At 30.1% G+C, this 20,919-nt stretch overlaps 1 pseudogene; it reads right to left on the bottom strand.

Annotated features, from left to right (window-relative positions):
- LOC111633417 overlaps positions 1-20,919 on the bottom strand; it is an 89,408-nt pseudogene that overhangs the window by 43,925 nt on the left and 24,564 nt on the right.

Raw genomic sequence — 20,919 nt, 5'->3', positions numbered from 1 at the left:
CCTTAGGTCAGTAATTATAGCTCTTCCTAGTAATCTGTCAAATGGATACGTGATGTGATCATCAATGATGTAACATATGTAAAGAAATTGTAGAGGGCCTATTTTGAATCAAAATTTGCTTCTTCCATATGGATAGATTTTGTCTGATGACTCTTCAAAATAATCTCTCTTTTCTATCGTATGTTCTATGAAGTTTGCCTATTTTCTGCACTAGGGACCTTTGACAACAGTGTTACTTTCAAGCCTGTGTCTACAGCTAATTGCATCTTGGTGAAATTAATTTGACAGTATAATCACGACTCCTCATCTTGAACTCTATCCTTAAGATAATTTGTTTCATTGAATCTCAAGATTTTGATCTCATATGACTTTTGTCTCTCCTGCCTATAGCTTCCTCTATTTTCTTGCCCATTTCTATTGTTCCTCCTCTCATGCCGCTGTATCTGGGGTTGAGGTTGTTTCATTCGAGTTTGCCAATTAGTTCATGAGCCGCTTGTTCTATTTCTTGTTCCGTACTGAAAATTGTCTGAGTTTGCATGCCACCTACTATGTTTCTTGAGTCATCCTGTTGATCTCTAAATCTATTTCTATCATCTTGATAGCATTTTTTCATGCAAATGGAGGATTTTTATATCTAGGTTCATCTCTCTGACTTTTGTGATGCCTTAATTCATCTAATTGTTCCTGTATTTGCCTGATCGTCTGATATTATTAGTATGGTCTGCTCGTTTGTCTTCATCTATTGCTCTAATGACAGGTTTGCTGTTTAATTGATATATTGTTTCTTCACTGATGGCCACCTGTACCACTCCATCAAAAGTTTCTGGCTCTCGAGACATCACTTGTCTTTTAATTATAGGATTAAGGCCACTTAAAAATTGCATTCTTAACCACTCATCCCTTTCTTTAGGTTGACATCATTTTGATTTCTGATTCATGGGAGTCATCACTAGCCTGCTCTGATTGTTTCTGATACTAGTATCTGCAGCCTAACTGCAAATGTTTGTGTATCTTTGTCACTCTTCCTGTATGCTGTATGCATGTGTAAAATCTTTGAAGGCGAAGCGAATAGGGCTCTCTTTCGAACCTCTTTATCATTTCTTTTATGAAGTCATCATATTTCTTGGTTTCTTTCATGCAAGCATCTTTCCATGTGAATTCACTTGCAATACCTGTTAGCCTTAGTTTTGCAATCACTAAACATTGGTATTTTGACCAGACTGTCAATTTCATCATTTGATCTATTGATTTAAGAAATTTTCCTACTTTTAATCCTGTTAAGTCTACAGAAAATGTTGGAATTAAAGGAATCATACTGCCTATACCGCTGTTGCAAGTGCACTTTTGTTTCTCCTCTTGTTTCCATCCTTGTCCCTTTTGTTTTTTCTCTGATTTGGTCTCTAATTTGCCCTTACTGTCACTCTGCTACTATTGTGACCTGTGATTGGGGAGTTCACCTTTTTCTCAGAGCCTAATTTTTCCAAAGGTTTTGTATTTGCGTCGGCCTTTTGTTTTTGTACTTCCAGGGGACGTGGGGCCCTTAAAATCCCAATTCTGACACTAGTGTGATGACGTTCGAAGCACCCCTTATGCTTCAGCACAACTTGACCAAAGGGTTGACAGTGTTTGCAATGACAAAGTGTTCAGATACCACTGTTTTTTGGACATATCCATATATTTTATATCTACTGGATAAATAGAATACAACAAAAAACACACCTTTAAAAATCCAAAAACGAAAATTTACTAAATAAGATTTTGATCACAGCCTTCAAGCAACAAAACATCAACATACTTCGATGGACCAGAAACAAAGTGGTTTTAAATTATATACCTTTTTTAAGAAGAATACATAAAAAAGCAGCCAGAACTAATAATCTCAAGGTTGTATATTAATGCAACCCAACAAAATTCAGAATTTTAAGGAATGATAAAAAAAACCATATAACTGTAGTTCGGCTGCGGGGATTTACTCCATCCCATTAATTAACAAACATTTCAAATCAAAACTGGTCTACATGGATGCCACTATGCGCAACTTACAATAACAGCTCAAAGAACAAATATACAATTGATAAAAATCTCAATAACAACGCTGGCAGCTTATGCACATCATCAGGACATTCAGGTGCAATGGGAGCAGGCATCAATCATCAAACCAGCATCGAATATTCATACTATAAGAATATCTGGAAAGATTGGAGATTTTTAATGCACACAAAAAAACCGGTTGCATCAACCATAGAAATGCAGACACCTTGGCTACCTTGTGGCAGTCTTTTTAAGAAAGTTAATTTTATTAAGGAACAATTATTATCTATTTTTACTTTTTATTGTTTATTTTATTTCTGTAGTTATTTATTTAATATTTGCAACTACAATTTCAGTTATTTATTTATGTATTTATTTTAGAATTCTGGTTATCGTTTATTTTTAAATTTACATTCTATTTTCACGTTCTATTTTATCATAACTAAGGACGATCGGTTAAACAAACCAAAAACGTTTTTATTTAGTAAATTTTCTTTGCTGGATTTTTAAGGTGTGTTTTTTGTCATAGTCTTTTGGCCAAACACAAACCTTTTCATGCAAGCTGTAATGTCTGCACTTGGACTCAGGATGGAGAAGGATTGGGTGAAAGAATTGCACTTTACAACAACTCGATTATATAATCAATAAACAGGTATTATTTTTTGTAAACTATAAACACGCAAACTTTAAGTGTGAGAAAGAAAGAATTTACAAACGTTCGCATCAGATTGCTCTCAATTTGGGCCTTTTTTCAGAGGAGGCGATACTATAGTCTTTGATGGGTACTTGGGATCATTGATTATCGGTGGTTAAGCTTCTGATCACTGGCTATTGGCAGAGTATCCACAGCAAAGTGTATCCTAATGCACACACGACCAACCTTTGAGGACAAACAGACTCTTCTGTCAGACGAACTCCTGGTGTCAATATCAGACATTGCCTTTTTTATTTGGGGATCCTCCCACTTTCTTCCATTGCCTTTTTTTTGGTAAAGTAAATTTCTACGTCCAATACCAATTTTGTTGTTAAGTTCCTGGTGACACATTTGATTTGATTGGTTCTTATCTTAACACATTTGATTTGTCACCTTAAATAAGGAAGCAAGTATGTGGGAAAAGTTATCATATCCTTTAGGAATTTTTCCTTTTGAAAAATTTTTTTTGAATAAAATTTTTTCATCAAGTCTGGGCTCTCTCACTTTTTATTTTCAGTTCTGATTTTTTAGTAGAAAATTCTCAAAATAAACTTCAAATTAAATATTTAAGAACAAGTGTTTATCATCTTATACAAATGCCTGAATTACTTATTGTTATTACCGATTTGAATATTTTACCAATGCATACAAGTGTTATATAATGTTTATAAAATAATATATTTTACATAATAAGTTCTATTATACGGCTGAAGCTACATCTATTTTCATAAATAACTTTCATATTAATATAATTTTTTAAAATTATTCCACAAAATAAACACAGACCAAACTGATAAATATCTTTATAACAACTAATATCATTATATCATCATCAGTCAAGAAAGAATGTTTTAATTTATGAAAATTTACCTTAGAACATTACAGTCTTCTAAAGCTTTTGCTGATACAGTTTTATATTGTGCAGGATGACCCTAAAAACAAATTTTTGAAAAAAAGTATTAAAAACCATTTTAAAACTTAATTGTAAAGTTAATCATTAATTCATAGTGGTCTGGTAATTCTAACTTACTTTCCTAGAAGTTAACATAATAAAATGGTTAGAAGATAAAGAAATATTTTTAAACTAATAAATTTTTTCAATATTTACATTTTTACCATCTATACTAGATATTCTCAAACTTTATTGAGCAACTATGAACTTCACACTGTAACCTTATAATACATTGTTCTCCGTATCTGAAAACTATTAAACACAATGTTTCTTCTTATCCATTTTAAATAAAGGAAAGGCAAAGGTTGTCAGTAAACCCAACCTTAGCCTATAGTCACTGTTCAGTCAAGACCCTGCCATTCCCTTTCTTCTTTTTTTGCCCCCTAGGGGCAGCAGCACTCACTTTGGGAACACTGATCTATACTTAGAATTTTTAATAAAATTTCTCTCTAATCAAATTCCAAAAACAAAAAATTTTGACAGAAGTAGATTTTGATATTTTTAACAATATAAAATTACCTATCAAAGTATATATTTAACATAATTTTTTTTAAATCATCTCAAAAATGATTTACTGTATAAAACTGAGAATCAATGGAGAAAGGTGACAAATAAAAAAGCAAAGTTATTTTTACATTCAAGTGTTTTTTAAAGAAAAATTTATGTACTACATAAATTTTTCTTTGGAGAAAGGTGACAAATAAAAAAGCAAAGTTATTTTTACATTCAAGTGTTTTTTAAAGAAAAATTTATGTAGTACATATGTCAATATATTCTGACTTTCACAATTTTACAATATAGTATAAATATAAGATCACATGCCATCTGTTGTCACTAGTTACAATCATGTACTTTCTTATCTCTTGATAGATAAATTAAAAAGTTTCATAATCAAACCAGTTTGTTTTTAATATTAGAGTTATTATAGTCAAATTTTCAAAATTAGAAAAGAGCTAACTTTGTAAATAATGTTGGCTATTTTCTTCTCTCAAACATTGACAATTTTATTTGATGTTTTCTTCTAAGCTTGTGACAACTGAAATAAAATTCTTTATATAAAGATTAGATTTTATTATAAGATGATTTTGATTTACAAGACTGTTACAACAACAATTGATATAAAAGTTCTTAAAAAACTTTTAAGTGTCATCATATAATTTTGACAATATTGCATAAAGTGAATTTTAATCTGATAGGCAAAATTATTTGAATATTACATGTATGTGACAGCTTTAATAAAAGGATTATTTTGCATTAGTTTGATTATAATAAAAATTAATTTGTCAACTAATATGATATATATTACAGTAGAGCGTCAATTATCCGAAAGAATTCCAGTCGGCAAATTTAAATTTTTGCCAGTGCTGTAGCACTTCAATCTTTGGCTATGTCTTGGGCTACTCAAATATTTTATGTTTTTGATACTAAATTAACATCTGAAGTATAATTTTTTATTGTTTTTATATTTTTCAATATATTTATTTTGTTTGTACAAAATAAAAAAATTATTTTTAACGATACAATAGTCTTCGTTAGGCATAACATCGACGAAAATTCAACGCAAAACGACATGCAACAGAGAAAAATTTCAACATGGGATACGTTAATATTTTTTCGTACATAATCGGTTATCCAAAATAGCGATTTTTGAATAACCCCAGTCCCCAATTGATTCGGATAATCAATGCTCTACTGTATTTATATAATGTATTTCTACTGCAAATAAGACTTACATTATTGTAAACTACAACAAACACTAGCATTGTTTAACTTCAAATAAACTTTTGACAAAAACATATCTTAAATATATCAAAAATAATATTTCTAGACAAATTATTGATAAATTCATGATGATTTGTATCAGTATTTGACATTAAACTGCTTTTTAGCATAACATTTGAAAAAAATTGAATAGATCCATTATTTTTACTGACAAAAGTAAATATTTGAAAATTTTTAATCAATAGGAATATATGAAGTTGCAAGTTACATAAGCTAATAATTCAAATCATACTACTTACAGTTAAAACATCCATTATACTTAAAAGACTTGCAATAGTTTCTCCTTCATTTACTTTCTTCAAATGTAATTCTCTGCCATCCTAATATAGAAATATTAAAATTTATACAAACAAAAAATTTAAATGTTTTAAAATGATACAAAGCAAGTTAAATAAAACATGCCTTCAAATTTTGTAACTCAAATTTCAACCACTTTTAATTAAGATAGAATTCTGAAACTTTGAAGGACATATCCTTTAGGACAATGCATTTTATTGTTGTTTTAGTGATCCCCACCATCCTCTTCACCCAGAAACCCAACATACAAACAAATGTAGAATTTAATCACATAAGCTGATTACCCTAAATGATGTCTTTATATTAAATATCTGAATGATTACATACAATGATTTAATGAAAAAGTAACCACCAAATTCAGATAAAGGAAGAAATATTTTGACTAAATATAAATGTTTAGCAATATTAGCAACAATGGTAAATGATTTACTAAGGCTATATCGCCACAATTTTTCACATTATATGCATATTTCATCTGTAATGATCAGTCAGCATAGATAAGATAGGAAACATTGATGTGTGTGTGACTTACACAAGTATAGGCTTACCAGATTAGCTCTTCAAAGTCAATCTCAATAGGTAGACAGGCTTGAAGGGCACAAGTCTCATCAAGGCTACCAGATGGGCATATAGATGCCTTGATTTCTAAATTCTAGGAAAAAATGACAAGCTTATGCATATGCATATTTTTTTTATGTCTGGAGCAATTGTGTGCGAATTCTAAGCAAATTCTCACTTTTTCAAAAAAAAGGGGCTAAAATTGCAAAATATTAACGTAAATTTGAGAATTAGCCAAAAATTTTCCAAAATTTAGTGCAAAATAGGTTCAAAAGAAAATATTTTTGGACCTGGAACAACAAAAAAATCTGGCCACCAAGTCTTATTTACAAGTACTGGTACATACCAGTGCTGCATTTTTAACAGATGTAATATCTGTAATGTATTACAACTTGTAATGTTGTACAAAGTACACAATAAATGTGTATACAAATGACTGATGTGACTTGTGGATTACTTAAGTTGACTCACATTTACAAACAGTCAGACAAACATTTACACTGACTCACAAAATTTTCAGACTAACATGTTCTGTACTATTTAAACTAAAACAATCGTTTACACAAAGTAAAGCTAAGATATTGTTAATGAAATTATAAGTTAATAAACTTATTTCATTAACAATTGGACCAAAAAGCTACCTACCTTCTACATACATAATTAATTTAATTAAACTGAGTATATTACAATTAGAGTTTTTCATTTTCACACAAAATATAGACTGGATTAGTCATTGAACTTTACAAATATTAACAGTAGCTGTGTTGTGTTTGATTATTTCTGTAAAATGAAGATTAAACAATATTGAATTCACACACTTCAACCCATTTTTGTACATTTGACAGTTGGTAGCCTTTTGCATAACTAAGCCCAATTTTGTTTCTCTTTCTGTCCATTGAGCACGAAAAGGGTTTATTATTAGAAAAAACATTATTTAATTCTAATAATAATTTTCTGCATTAAGAATTTACAAATTATTTATAAATTTTATTACATTAGAGAGAGTAAGCACAAGTTTTATAAAATATCAATTATAATTTGATATTCATTAAAATTATAAAATATTGTTTTATATAACAATTATCAAGCTAATAAGTTAAGTTATAATAATTAGGTTGATAATTATGTAATTATTTTCAACCTAAAAGTTAAAAAACCTTAAAGTTAGATGCTAATTATGACTTATCTAAAGTTCACTAAAAACAATATAAATTACTGAATACTTACAGATTCTGTTATGAATACTGTTAATTAAACGACCACTTTGGACAACATATATACTATCATCTGGATCTCCAATAGAAAACATCATCTGTCCTGCATATACTTGAATATTTTGAAGTGTTTTACATAATTCCAAAAATAAAGGCTTTTCATAAAATCCAAATATTCTAGAAAATTTAATGTATATATAATTTGTATTAAAGTTACTAATGTATGGATAATTAAAAGATATAATTTACTCAATATTTTAAACCAAAATAAATACAGAATATGTCATTGCAGATTTGATTGTAAAAGATGTCCCATTAACAGTGTCAGATGTAAATTGCATGCCACTGGCATTTCACATTGTTGTGGCCTTGAAATAATCATTGTTTATCAGAAATTAGGACATGTGTTTCCAAAACTGATTTCCAGGCTATGTCGTCTCAAGCATTATTGACCTTAACTGGCTACTAGTTCTGATCAATATTGGTGATTTGTCACCCTGCAACTGTGGAAGTTTGCCAAACCTTGTGTTTGCTAATAACCCAGAAACAATTGCTGACCCCAAGACAGGTTCAACATTTTATTGGTGATATTGAGACAGAATTATGCAATAATGTCTTAACCCCTTTAGTTCTTCGCCCGAGTTAACTCGGGCAGGCTATATAGCCTTACATAAAACGTGGTCCTTAAGGCCAATTTTTGAAAATTTTTTTTTTTTTTAATTTTTGGAATGTTTTTTAGGTCCCCAAATTTTTTCAAAATTTTTTGACCGCGCAAAAAAATTTTATCGCGCTTTTAATTAGCCTTTGATAAGGCTCGATTAAGGCTTAATTGTTTTTTAATGGGAGTTTTTTATCAAATTTATTTCATGGTTCCTGAGTTGTAGTGCACGAATTTTTCTTCGGTAAAGTTATTTAAAGCTAGTTTCTGATGTCAAAAACGACCTCCGATAGTTTTTTAATTTTTTTAATTAATAGATATTATTATATATAAATTTAAATAATTAGGGGGGGTCAAAAATTGCAATTAAAATTGTAATTTTTTAAAAATATTTAAAAATATACGGCCAATTCACCCTCACCCTACTTTAAACCCTTGTCCTCCCGAGGCGTTTATGAGAATGCCCCGGGAAATCCAACTCCAGCTGTGTTCAAGGTCATCCAGATGTGTAAACAATGACTCATCAGTGTTAAATTTCACAGAAAGGCCAGACAAAGGAAAATAAAATTTGAAGCTTTTTCTTCAAAATTAACGCATTTCTTTCGTTTTTTTTTCAGTTTTAAGTATTTTTTATGTTTAATTAAATTAATATCAAAAACTGCTGGGAACTAAACGCGTTAAGCAATTTTGTGAAGAGTGCACGTGTGTTACCAGAGTTGTAAGGAACATTTGGCAGATACTGTCTTCCACAAGAAAATGGCTTAGTACTGGAGTGTAATGTTAATTTATATTGAAATAAAAATATTTAGTTGTTCAATAAATGACGCATTTTATTCCACAATTAGGTCCAGCAATGCTATTGGGACACCCTATACTTATATTTTATATTTAAATACATCTAAAAACTTATGTAGAAAAAGTATAATACACTATGAATATGTAGAAACGTTTACAGAAAAGTATTCATGTTTCCATCTAATAAGTCCCAGAAATTTTCTAATTCATCTAACATTTGCATTTTTTTTTTTTTAAATTAGAACTTTTGTTACATTCTACATATCAACCCAGGATTATTTTAGTTACATTCCAAAAAGGAATTTTTTTGGAATGTAACCAAAATAATCCTGGGCTAATATGAACAATTATTCAAATAATTTATCATTGACTGCCTGAAAATCCACCAGAGGACTCTCAGCTTAAATGCGATTATATAACATGGATGCTGTCGTGAAGGATTTTTAATGATTTTTAATTATTGTAGACATCATAGCCTATGAAAACAGGTCAACGTCAAGATCACATTTGTGTGTAAATCATTTAATAGTATTTAGTCTGTTATTTTTAGAAGGTTTTATTTCAATTTGCTCGCTGTTTGTGGTTCCTGGATTGGAATAAAAGGATATAAATAGGAAAAAGGACTCAAACATTGTGTTTGTATTGTCTCAAAAATTTATTTTTGGAAGGAAAAAAAAATTTGTTACATTCATATGCTGCAGAATATTTTAAAACATTTATTATAGATGTGATTTCAAGCACTAATTAGGTTTTAGATCTCCAAAAGAATTGAAGGTTAAGAATTGAAAGCAATAGGAGTAATATAAAATTTTATTATTTGTTTTTAAGAAAATGAAATCATGTCTATTGATGTTTAAAATATTTTAAGCTTAAACTAAAATATTTACTTTGTATAATATAGTCATTTCTTATTAAGATACCTTGTTATTTAAACTGATTTGTATGTTATATGATCTCTTCCATACAGTAAAGTTTTTATTAATTTATTAGAATTAAACAAAAGAAATTTATATCTACCTAACACTATTCAGCATATACATAACTTCACGTGGCAATTTTGACTCAGATTGTTCAATATCTTCCTCAAGAAATGATTGTGATGGTTCCTTTACCAATAAAGTTAGAGGTTGTTGTTCTTTCTTTAGACGCAGCAATCTAAAAACAAATAAATAATATTAATTAACACTTTAAAAAATAAAAAAATTCTTTAATTATAATTATTAATTCAAAATATTTTAATTCATAAAAATTTCTTAGGGAGAAAAGTCAAGAATACAATAAATTATGTTATTCTTTTATAATAAAACTTTAGAAAGTTAGATAGGAAAGCTAGGGCACGAAAGAAAAATTTTATCAGTTTCATTAAAGTAAATCTAATGAAAAGTACAAAACAAATTGAGAAGTTAAATATTCTAAAATCCATGGGCAAATCTGAGATGACACGTGCTTACTTGAATAAAAACAAATATTGAATAATAAAGTTTACACTTAAAAATTGTGAAAGTTTGTATGGAGGATTTCCAAAACAGTGTTAGAGCAAAATTGGAAGTTGTGTTGTACAGCAATATCCCCAACTTTCAAACCATCTTAGAGTGAAACAGTGTTGTACAAGGGATACTTGTATTTGATTTTATTCAACTTATATTTCTAAACTTTTTTCAAAACTTGCATAAGTAGTAAAGTCACCATCTTGCAAAATATCTTAATAATAATAATAATAATAATTAAATTATTAATTTTAATATTACAATATAAAAATATTATTACAATATTTTAGAATCATCTGAAAAAAATTAACTCAGAGTTGGACTTGCATACAACGAAGGTATATGAAGTCTGAAGTTCATTAATAAAATATATTTTCATGTAACAATGGAAAAACAAAAAAATTTATTATTTTTTTTATTAAAGACATTTAGGTTAGAAATACTCAAGAAATTTTTAACCAAATTAAAATATTACCTTTTAGCAAGACGAATAACTATCTGTCGCTTCTTCCCTTTTCCATCATCTTGGTATGAAAGTGATTTAACCTTTAAAATTAACAAATATATATATATATTTGTTATTTTTAGCTTATCTTATATAATAATTAATGAAATTTTTGAATATAAAATTTAAGCATGTTTTTTTAAAAATTCAAACTTTGACAACAAAGAAAGTCTTATACTTCAAAAAGTAACTTTTACAAATTGATTATCCATTAAAAATATTTTATATGGACAATAAATTACAGAAATTATTGATAAATTATTAAATACTTTGCAACTTAACATCAATTCTTTAGAAATACTAAATTACTAAAAAGAAAGTAATTATAGTAAATTATCATCTCCATCAGCAACTGTTACTTTTTGAATTTTCAGTATTTTAATATTAATGTTCTGTAGTGCAAATTACAAAGCAAGCAAGAAAATGGAAAAAAAAAATTAAACTTTGATTTTGACTAATTACTCATGTTTCTAATTAGGAAAAATTTTTTTTTACATACCTTTCTTATCATTTTTCTACCATAAAACATCATTTTGTCTCTCTTTCTAAACCGAGGTCTTGATGATCCTATCATATTCCGAGTAACTGTTTTAACTAGAACAAAAATATTTTGTTGATTTAGTCTTTGCTTAGCTCTACAAAAAATCTCATACATCATTGAAAAATTAGAGTAAAGATGAAAAAATTAAATGCAGTGTGTAGCGTCTGTGTAATCCAAAATGAGTTGGTAGACGAACGGACAGCAATTGGTTAGAAAACGTATGTTTTATTTAAAAATTTTTTAAATAAAACATAAAACCTTTGATTATCCAGTAAAAACATTTAATTGAGATAACAAACGTTTTTGACCTTAAATATTGGTCTTCATCAGGTTTACAATTACTGAGACTCTAAGAACAGTTTCGTGATACAATTTAAACATTTAGAAGTTTTCTTACAAAACCGTTGTGCACGTTTGTTGCCATGAATGCAGACATAATGTTGCCATAGACATCATGTAATGTACAAATGCATGGTTTTATGTTTGCTCCTGGCGATTCCTACATAAGAACTGAGAAAGTAATGCTGGACATAGAAAACCTCATCACTGGAATGACGGATGTCCAGAAAGAATATTTCAGATGAAAATCTGCCTTCAAGATACAAGCAAATAACAAGCAGAAACATAATGATAAGACTTTGGAAACAAAACCAAGCCCAAAAAATGGTTAAGTGATCATAATGTAGTCATCCTCAAGACAGATAAGAGCAAGACTCTTGTTTTATTGAAGAAGGAAACATACATTTCTATGATGCAAACTTACAACCATGACACAGAATGCAAACCCATTGATGAAGGATTTGTCAACAAGCTACAAGCACATGTGAAAAGATTTACACAAACTTCTCTTGAAAGAGTGTTGGAAACAAACAGGGCTGTAATCAATTCTCCTGACACTCCCAGGCTATTTGCATTTGCCAAAACCCACAAGGATACTCCTTTTTTGAGACCTGTCTTTGACAAGGCTAGATCCCCAACTAGAGCTTAAACTGCTATACACAAATGTATAGTTCACAGCTTAAATAATTATCTATGGACAATCAAGAACCCCACTGTGTTAATAGGCACTTTGAAACCACTTACCATAACTGAGCAGACCCACATCACTATAATACTTGATTTTGTTTCATTATACCCATCTATAAAAATCTAACTTTGCTTTTGTGTGATTAGGGATCTACTACTAAACTATCATGGTACTACTGCACACCATAAACACACATTAAAACTGGCCCACATTCTTTACTACACATCCTTTTTCCGTTTCAACAACAAGACTTACATTCAAAAATGTGGTGTTCCTATGGGTAGCCCACTATCTGGGGATTTACGTGAATTAGTGATTAGACAACTTGAACAAAGAATCATACCCCTATTTATGCCAACATCCTTATATATAAAAGACATGTGGATGACATCCTTATTTTATGGAAAACTGAGACCAATATTAACCATTTCATAGGAGCATTGAACAATAACTTGTATGGCCTATGTATCAAGTTAGACCAGATGAGCAATGCAAACACAAACTTCTTGGATATCAATCTGAAAATGGAAGGCAGCAAGATATTAACTAAGGTCCATTACAAGTCATGCTACACTCCATTATTCATCCCGACCAGTTCAGTAGACCCCTTCCTCTTACAAAATAGCTGCCTTCAGGGCACTAACCAAAAGAGCGTTCACCCACAACTCTAATTTTGAAGACACGCTTTCTGAATTACAGCGTATCCAGCACACAGCCACACGACACAAATATGATAAAAAATTAATTTATAACATCGTTTGGGCCTATTCTTCACAATTAAACCCTAATAACAATATAGATAATTGCACTCACAACACAAGTAACAATATGTCCCTGGCTGTGGTTGAATATAACCACCATCTAGACTCTATTTACAGAGAAATTGCAATGTATACAAACAAAAAGATTGCTTACAAGAGACCTAATACTATATATAACCTTCTGCATAATTGCAAGGACAAAATAGACAAAAAAAACTTGCTCCAGGGGTATTACTCTATACCCAGGGTGGCCAAGCTCCTTGATAGTCCGAGCCATTTTTCAAAATTTGAAATTTTTCGCGAGCCGCAATTAAATACGTATTAAAAAGGTATGCAAAAAATTCCAGAATACAAATTATATCCGTAGCAAGAGTGATACAAATTGTTTCCTCCAGAGCACAATGTCAACTGTCCGTTGCAATGACAGTTTACAAATTCAAAATCTGTCTGGAGTCGGTCGATAACGGACGAATACGCCACTGTTTATGTTCGTTCACGCAGTTTTCGATGAGTCATATCATTCTTAACTTGGACAGAAATGAAATTTGTTACAACGTGGCACTTAGTCTTTCATATTTGTTGTTAGTAATTTAAAAGACATTTTGAAACACATACGGAACGATAATAATTTTTTAAAATATAATAACACAAAAATGAAAAGGGAACTCGGATACATCTATCGAGAGCCACAAATAATCCTTCAAAGAGCCGCATGTGGCTCGCGAGCCGCAGGTTGGCCACCCCTGCTCTATACCTCTGTGGGATGACAGTTTCAAAGAAAGCTTGTGTATATTGGGTCAACGAAACAATCTCTCGACAGGCGTCTGAGTGAACACACATATGATATCGATCACAACAAAGATAATACTGCCCTATCCACTTATTCCTCGACACCTGGCATAAGTGCTAACCTTAACAATGCCAAACTGATCAGACTCTCAAACCATTTGGAACACTTACAATCTCTAGAAACCTTTGAAATATATAAGGCCAGATTACATACTAACTGCATCAATTCCAAGAATGCTATTAATATATCTCAGGCTTGGAGGTTCAGGTACAAATGTGACAACAACCTCCACAACACAGTTTAAATCACACATCCATCTATTGCATTGTATGTGTTTATAATACACATCTGATATATTAGTGTATTTAGTATGCACATTTACTTTCATTTGTATGTTGCATGATGTCTATGGCAACATTACATCTGCATCCATGGCAACAAACATGCACGACAGTTTTGTATGAAAGATTCTAAAACTTCTAAATGTTTAAATCATATCCTGAAACTGTTCTTAGAATCTCAGTAATTGTAAACCTGAAGAAGACCGATATTTAAGGTCGAAAACATTTGTTATCTCAATTAAATGTTTTTACTGGATAATCAAAGATTTTAGTGAGTCATTTCAGCAAATATTTATTGTGACATTGTCACAATGCAGAGATGCAAGTTTTAATCATATTTTTAATTTATTTAATTTCAAAATATATGTTCTCCACCTCAAATTAGTAGTGGCTTGCTCCTGTACATCATATTTTTCTTTTAACAATAGAGTCATGCCGGTCATCTAGCTATCACACAGGAAGAAGTTTTTGAATTGAAATAACATGACTTCCTGTTTCTATTGGAAGTTTGTATAAAGTTAATTGGAACTTTCTGCCCCTATGGTTTCCATATCTGATCTCATCTTTCATGTATCTAACTCCATTATAGAGATTATGGAAAGACAGACAGTTGGAGAGAGAGATGGACAAATGACAGTGGAAATTTATAGAGCTACAATTTTTTCAAATTGCAGCCCACTAAATAATTTGTCATATCTGGAAAAGTTTCATAAAATGAGAAATATTTGTAGTAGTTGGTAACAATTATATGAGGTTAAAGTATCTTAAGTTTTAGTAACAAATTAATAAAAATGCCAAAATCAGCTTTAAAATTAACTATAATAAGTCATTTGTTAAAAACATCTATTTTAAAATGCCCACTTAAATTGAAACTAACTGAATAGTCCCCAAAATGATTTACCCAAGCTTACAAAAACATGGAGTTATAATTTCCAAGCTTCAACTATCTCTCTGTAGAATACTATGTAACAATAGGTATAAAAATTTATTCTTTAATTAAACTTAGAACTGCTGTACAAATTGATAAAATCTTCTATAGAAGCCTGATGCTAGCCCCTGAACAAGGCTGAAAATGTTTGCTGCTTTTCATCTGTACCAATGGCATTGCTGGAAACATATGAAAGGTCAGTTTTTCATCAATGTGAACAATAGGGACAACTAACTCAGTGATTAAACAAATTACATCATTTTACTTATTCTAAAAATTTCAGTTTTTCATCTTTTTTTTTTAGAGAATTTGAAATACACCAAACTGGTCTTTAAGATTAATATTTTGTAAAATATTTCATTGTCTTTATAAATTTATAAAATTAAGTACCAGCAATTTTATTAACGTTATTTCATTGTAATATTTAAGAACAAAACCTTACTATATAACAGACAACTGCTAAAAATTGAATCAATATTTTCATTTATGCAAATTATAATCAGAAAACTGATTTATCTTTATGTAAAGGATTCATTCTGAATCATAAAATTCATTATTATTTTAAGGTTTTATTCCAATACTAGACACAAGTCACTGTCTGTTGGTCAAAGCAATTTATTTTAAAATTTGGGAATATGTAGGAATATGTATGTAAATAATTTTAAAATTTGGGAATATTCTTAGAATTTAAAAGAAATGTTTAATTCTAATTGTTTACTTCAGGATTTTCTTTCTTTCTAGAGAGCAGATCTGAAAATGGAAGTGTAAAAAGCTCTAAAAATGTTCATCTTTCTTAAAAATTAAAGTTTTTCAAGCTTCTTAATTGTGCAAATCTCTCTTTAAAACACTAACATTATAGTTCAATGTTATATTTTATAACAAGTTGGTACACAATTGGTACACAAGTTTAAATTATTACACAGAAAAATTATAAATTACTTTAAATTTATTGCAGAGGCGATATCGTTACTAATGAGGTTTGGACCGAAGTGCGATATGCCATATGCACGCTAATCCCCCCCCGGACCTTGTTCCTGCTCGTCGTAGCAGGTAGAGGAGACCGATGGTGGTGATTAGCATCAAACTTTAAAAAAGTGATTAAATTTATTAATTTAAATTTATTTAAATTACATTTTATATGCTGTTAATATATCTGGAGCAAAAATGCTTTAAGAGTGTAGCTAGACCAAGTATAGTACAGGTGGCTCCAGAAAATTTTGGGATGGCATTATCAGAGATCTGGGGGTTATGTAATACTCCATAAAAAGAGGGTCTGGGAGCCCATTCCCAAAAAATTTATTGTTATTAAACAATATACATACAAAATGGTATAAAAATGTTCAAAATTTAAATATTAATTGTATATTTATTTTTAAAATATGTAAATAATCAAAAATAGTTTTGTCACTTTTGCTGTTATTAATTTTAAATGAATATTCTATCAGATATATCAATATAACAAAACCAATAAAGATGGCTTTTTATGAAAATAATTTTATTATTAAAAAAATTGTTTTGAGTACTTGTTTAACATTGGCAGAAATTAAAATATTGTATATAAAACTTAATACAGTAGAGCGTCGATTTTCTGAATCAATTGGGGACTGGGGTTGTTCGTATAACTGATATTTCAGATAACCGATTTATGTATGAAAAAATAGTTTAACGTATCTGATGTTGAAATTTTTCTCCGTTTCGTGTCGCTTTGTGTTGAATTTTCGTCGATATTAAGCCTAACAAAAACTATTGTATCGTTAAAAATCATTTTTTTATTTTGTACAAAAAATAAATATATTGAAAAATATAAAAACAATAAAAAATTATACTTCAGATGTTAATTTAATATCAAAAACGTAAAATATTTGAGTAGCCCAAGACATAGCCAAAGATTGAAGCGCCACAGCACTGGCGAAAATTTAAATTTGCTGACTGGAATTCTTTCGGATGATTGACTTTCGGAAAATCGACGCTCTACTGTATACACATTTTTAGTTACTATAAATTAGCAATAATTTATAAGGGAAAAAAAATTTACAACAGCTTAAAACATTAATATATAACAACTTCTAGGAAATATAACAATTTTTACTGAAATTAAAACCCACCTTTATTTTTAAATGTGCGGATTAAACATACGGTGATAACAACAACTAAAGATATGGCACCAATAAATAAGATAGTTAACTGAAAATAAAATAATTATTCATTCATTTAATGTAATAAATCTAATTGGTTTAAAAGATATTTAATAAAAATTTATGAACAAAATTCAAACTCACTGCAAGATAAACATTTCTATAAGTAAAGTAATGTTATACTTTACAATAAACTGATTAAAAGACATTAAAACTTTCTGAAACTACTCTTTTATACTATTTCTTATTATATATATATATATATATAACTGATTAAAAGACATTAAAACTTTCTGAAACTACTCTTTTATATTACAGTAGAGCGTCGATTATCTGAAAGTCAATCATCCGAAACGTCAATTATCCGAAAGAATTCCAGTCGGCAAATTTAAATTTTTGCTAGTGCCGTGGCACTGCAATCTTTGGCTATATCTTGGGCTACTCAAATATTTTACGTTTTTGATACTAAATTAACTTCTGAAGTATAATTTTTTATCGTTTTTTATATTTTTCAATATATTTATTTTGTTTGTACAAAATAAAAAAATAATTTTTAACGATACAATAGTCTTAGTTAGGCTTAACATCGACGAAAATTCAACGCAAAGCAACACGCAACAGAGAAAAATTTCAACGTCGGATACGTTAAACCAGGGGTGTCCAACATGTTTGTTCCTCTGGGCCACATTGGAAGAAGTAATGGAGTTTTGGACCACAAGTATATATAATATATTTGTGACCCAATCCTTAAATATACAAGTATATTTGTCTAGATTACATGTCTAGATTATAGTAATAAGTATTAAAACTTTATCATGAAAAAGGACATTTTAAAAAATTACTTCTACAAACTTCCAATTTTTACTTAGAAATTCAATTTATTGTACTTTACAATAAATTCATTTATTGTAAAGGAGACAAACAAAAATTTATGTGAAAAACACGAATATTTGTTTTATTTGGATCTCTAATTAATAAAAAACGACAAAACACCATTTTAAAGTGCATTTTTATTCGATTAATATATTTATAAATAATATGCAGCCCAGAAAGTAGCCAATGCGCAAAATGATAATTTGTACGCCAAACTAAAAAAATGGTAGCCAAATTTGGCGGAAAGTAGCCAAATCTTGCAATGCTGGAAAGAATACTAAATAATACTGAATTTGTAACTCAAAGGATTATAGATCCAAATTTGAGAAAAGGAAAGAAAGAACAAAAGATAAAAAGTAGTGAGGACTACTACTTTTTATCTTTTGGCCTTTCTCAAATTTGAGTCTATAATCCTTTGAGTCACAACTTCAGCTTTATTTAGTATTCTTTCGTCAAGTATTTGAAACTATTTCCTTTTCACTCAAAAATAAAATGTGTGTAAAAGCTTACGGCTTTGTGAAACTTTTCTTGAGTTTATGCCATTGAAATAAATAAATAAAAAATAAAACAATTTGTCGGTTTTGTTTACACATTTATTGGGCCGCATTGAAACTTGCCTTGGGTCGTGGGTTGGACACCCCTGCATTAAACTATTTTTTTGTGCATAATCGGTTATCCGAAATATCAGTTATCCGAACAACCCCAGTCCCCAATTGATTCAGATAATCGACGCTCTACTGTATTTCTTATTATATTTATATATATATAACACACACACACACACATTCTAGCATTTTAGAATATTTGAAAATTTATCATATCATCATTTGTAGAAATCTTTAATAATAATTACATTTTTTAAATTTAGCACCCTTAATTGTAAAATAAATAGCAAAAGATAAAATCTTCAACATGAAGTCTGAACTGGTAGACAATGGTTTTACAAATGAACTAGCATGAGAAAAGTGAAACGTAATTTTGATGTTTTAATCTTCAACATTCACTTTAAAAGAAATGAAAGGATGTTAGAACAAAGTGAAAATAGGAATAAATGAAAAATCCATCATCCAAGAGATCAAGATATAACCTGTAGTATACCATACTGCAGACAGATGCTCCTCTCTCTCAAACAATAAGGGCTAGCCAATAATTAAAGTACTGTATAATCAAAATTACATCATCATATTTATTGTAAAAATAATCTTGAAAAATTCAATAAACATTGCATACTACTGTTTATTTTTCCACAGTCCTCATAAATATCCAGATGTTTATCTCAGTCTCAAGTTAAACATTCAATTGTTTTCCTGTCCAAGTGTTATGAAGTACAGTCGACCCCCTATAACACTTGATAATTCCGTTTTATATGAATTCCATGTTGTATGAGTCACTTAGATGTTACAAATACGTGTGCTGGGGTGTGAACGGCTCACGTATTTGTAAAATCTAAGTGACTCATACAACATGAAATTCATATAAAATGGAATATCTCCATATCGTGGACCAATATATGTGTTGATAATTTTATACCAGTCACGCGATGTTATCAATGTTGTAATTCAACCACAACATTGATAGCGGAAGAGGCTAGCAGGAGAGCAGGCTATTTTACTAAGAGCAGAAAAGAGCAGAGCACTAGTTCTACTCAAAGAAGCAACATACAAGACAATGATGATGCAATACATCATAGACATAGACTGTGAATCAGTTGAAGAGAATTATGTGAACAAGCTACGTGCACTGGTTTCATGAGTACACCACTTGCAAAAATGCAGGGCCTAAACAGGGCGGTGGTGGCATCACCAGACTCTCTGTTTTTGCAAAAACACACAAACTAACACCTGCACTCAGACCAATCCTGGATAAAGCTAGAGCTCCACTAAAATTCTGGAGAATAAGATACACCACATACTAGCAGAACATCTGGAAATTTATGCCTTAATGGTGAGGAACACCAAAGAGCTAATCAATACATTGAGGCAAACACCGATAACAGAACACCCACATCACTATACTTGATTTTCAGGCTCTATTAAACTCCAACCCTGTTTCAGCACACTTAGAGACGTCTTACTCGCCAAATGTAGCTTACCAGCACACCACAAACAAGTACTTGAGCTCATACATATAATGTGCTGTAACACTATTTAGGTTCAGCAACACTACATATCTACAAAAAAGGGGAGTACCCATGGGGAGCCCCATTTCGGCCACTTATGTGAATTAGTTCTACGGCAATCAGAGAGAGAGGTCATTCCCAGATTCACACCCAATATTGTTTTATACTGAAGATACATAGATGATGTGATTATCTTATGGAAAAAAACAAGCTGAAGGTCAACGATTTTTTACACAGCATGAACAACAACCCATATGGTCTCACCCTCAAGCTTGATCAGCTATCAAAATCCAATGTGCATTTTTTAGACATCACCATTCAGCTTACTGAAAGCAATATAGAAACGAGGGTATACTACAAACCCAGCTACCTACCTCTATACATACCAGCAGAGTCTGAGGACCCGTATCCATATAAGATTGCAGCATTCA

The sequence above is a fragment of the Centruroides sculpturatus genome, unplaced genomic scaffold (assembly GCF_000671375.1).
Source record: "Centruroides sculpturatus isolate CEXI.00-Female unplaced genomic scaffold, Cexi_2.0 scaffold571, whole genome shotgun sequence".
NCBI classification, from domain to species: domain Eukaryota; kingdom Metazoa; phylum Arthropoda; class Arachnida; order Scorpiones; family Buthidae; genus Centruroides; species Centruroides sculpturatus.
The sequence above is the reverse complement of the archived record's forward strand: the minus strand, read 5'-3'. Positions and strand labels throughout refer to the sequence as shown.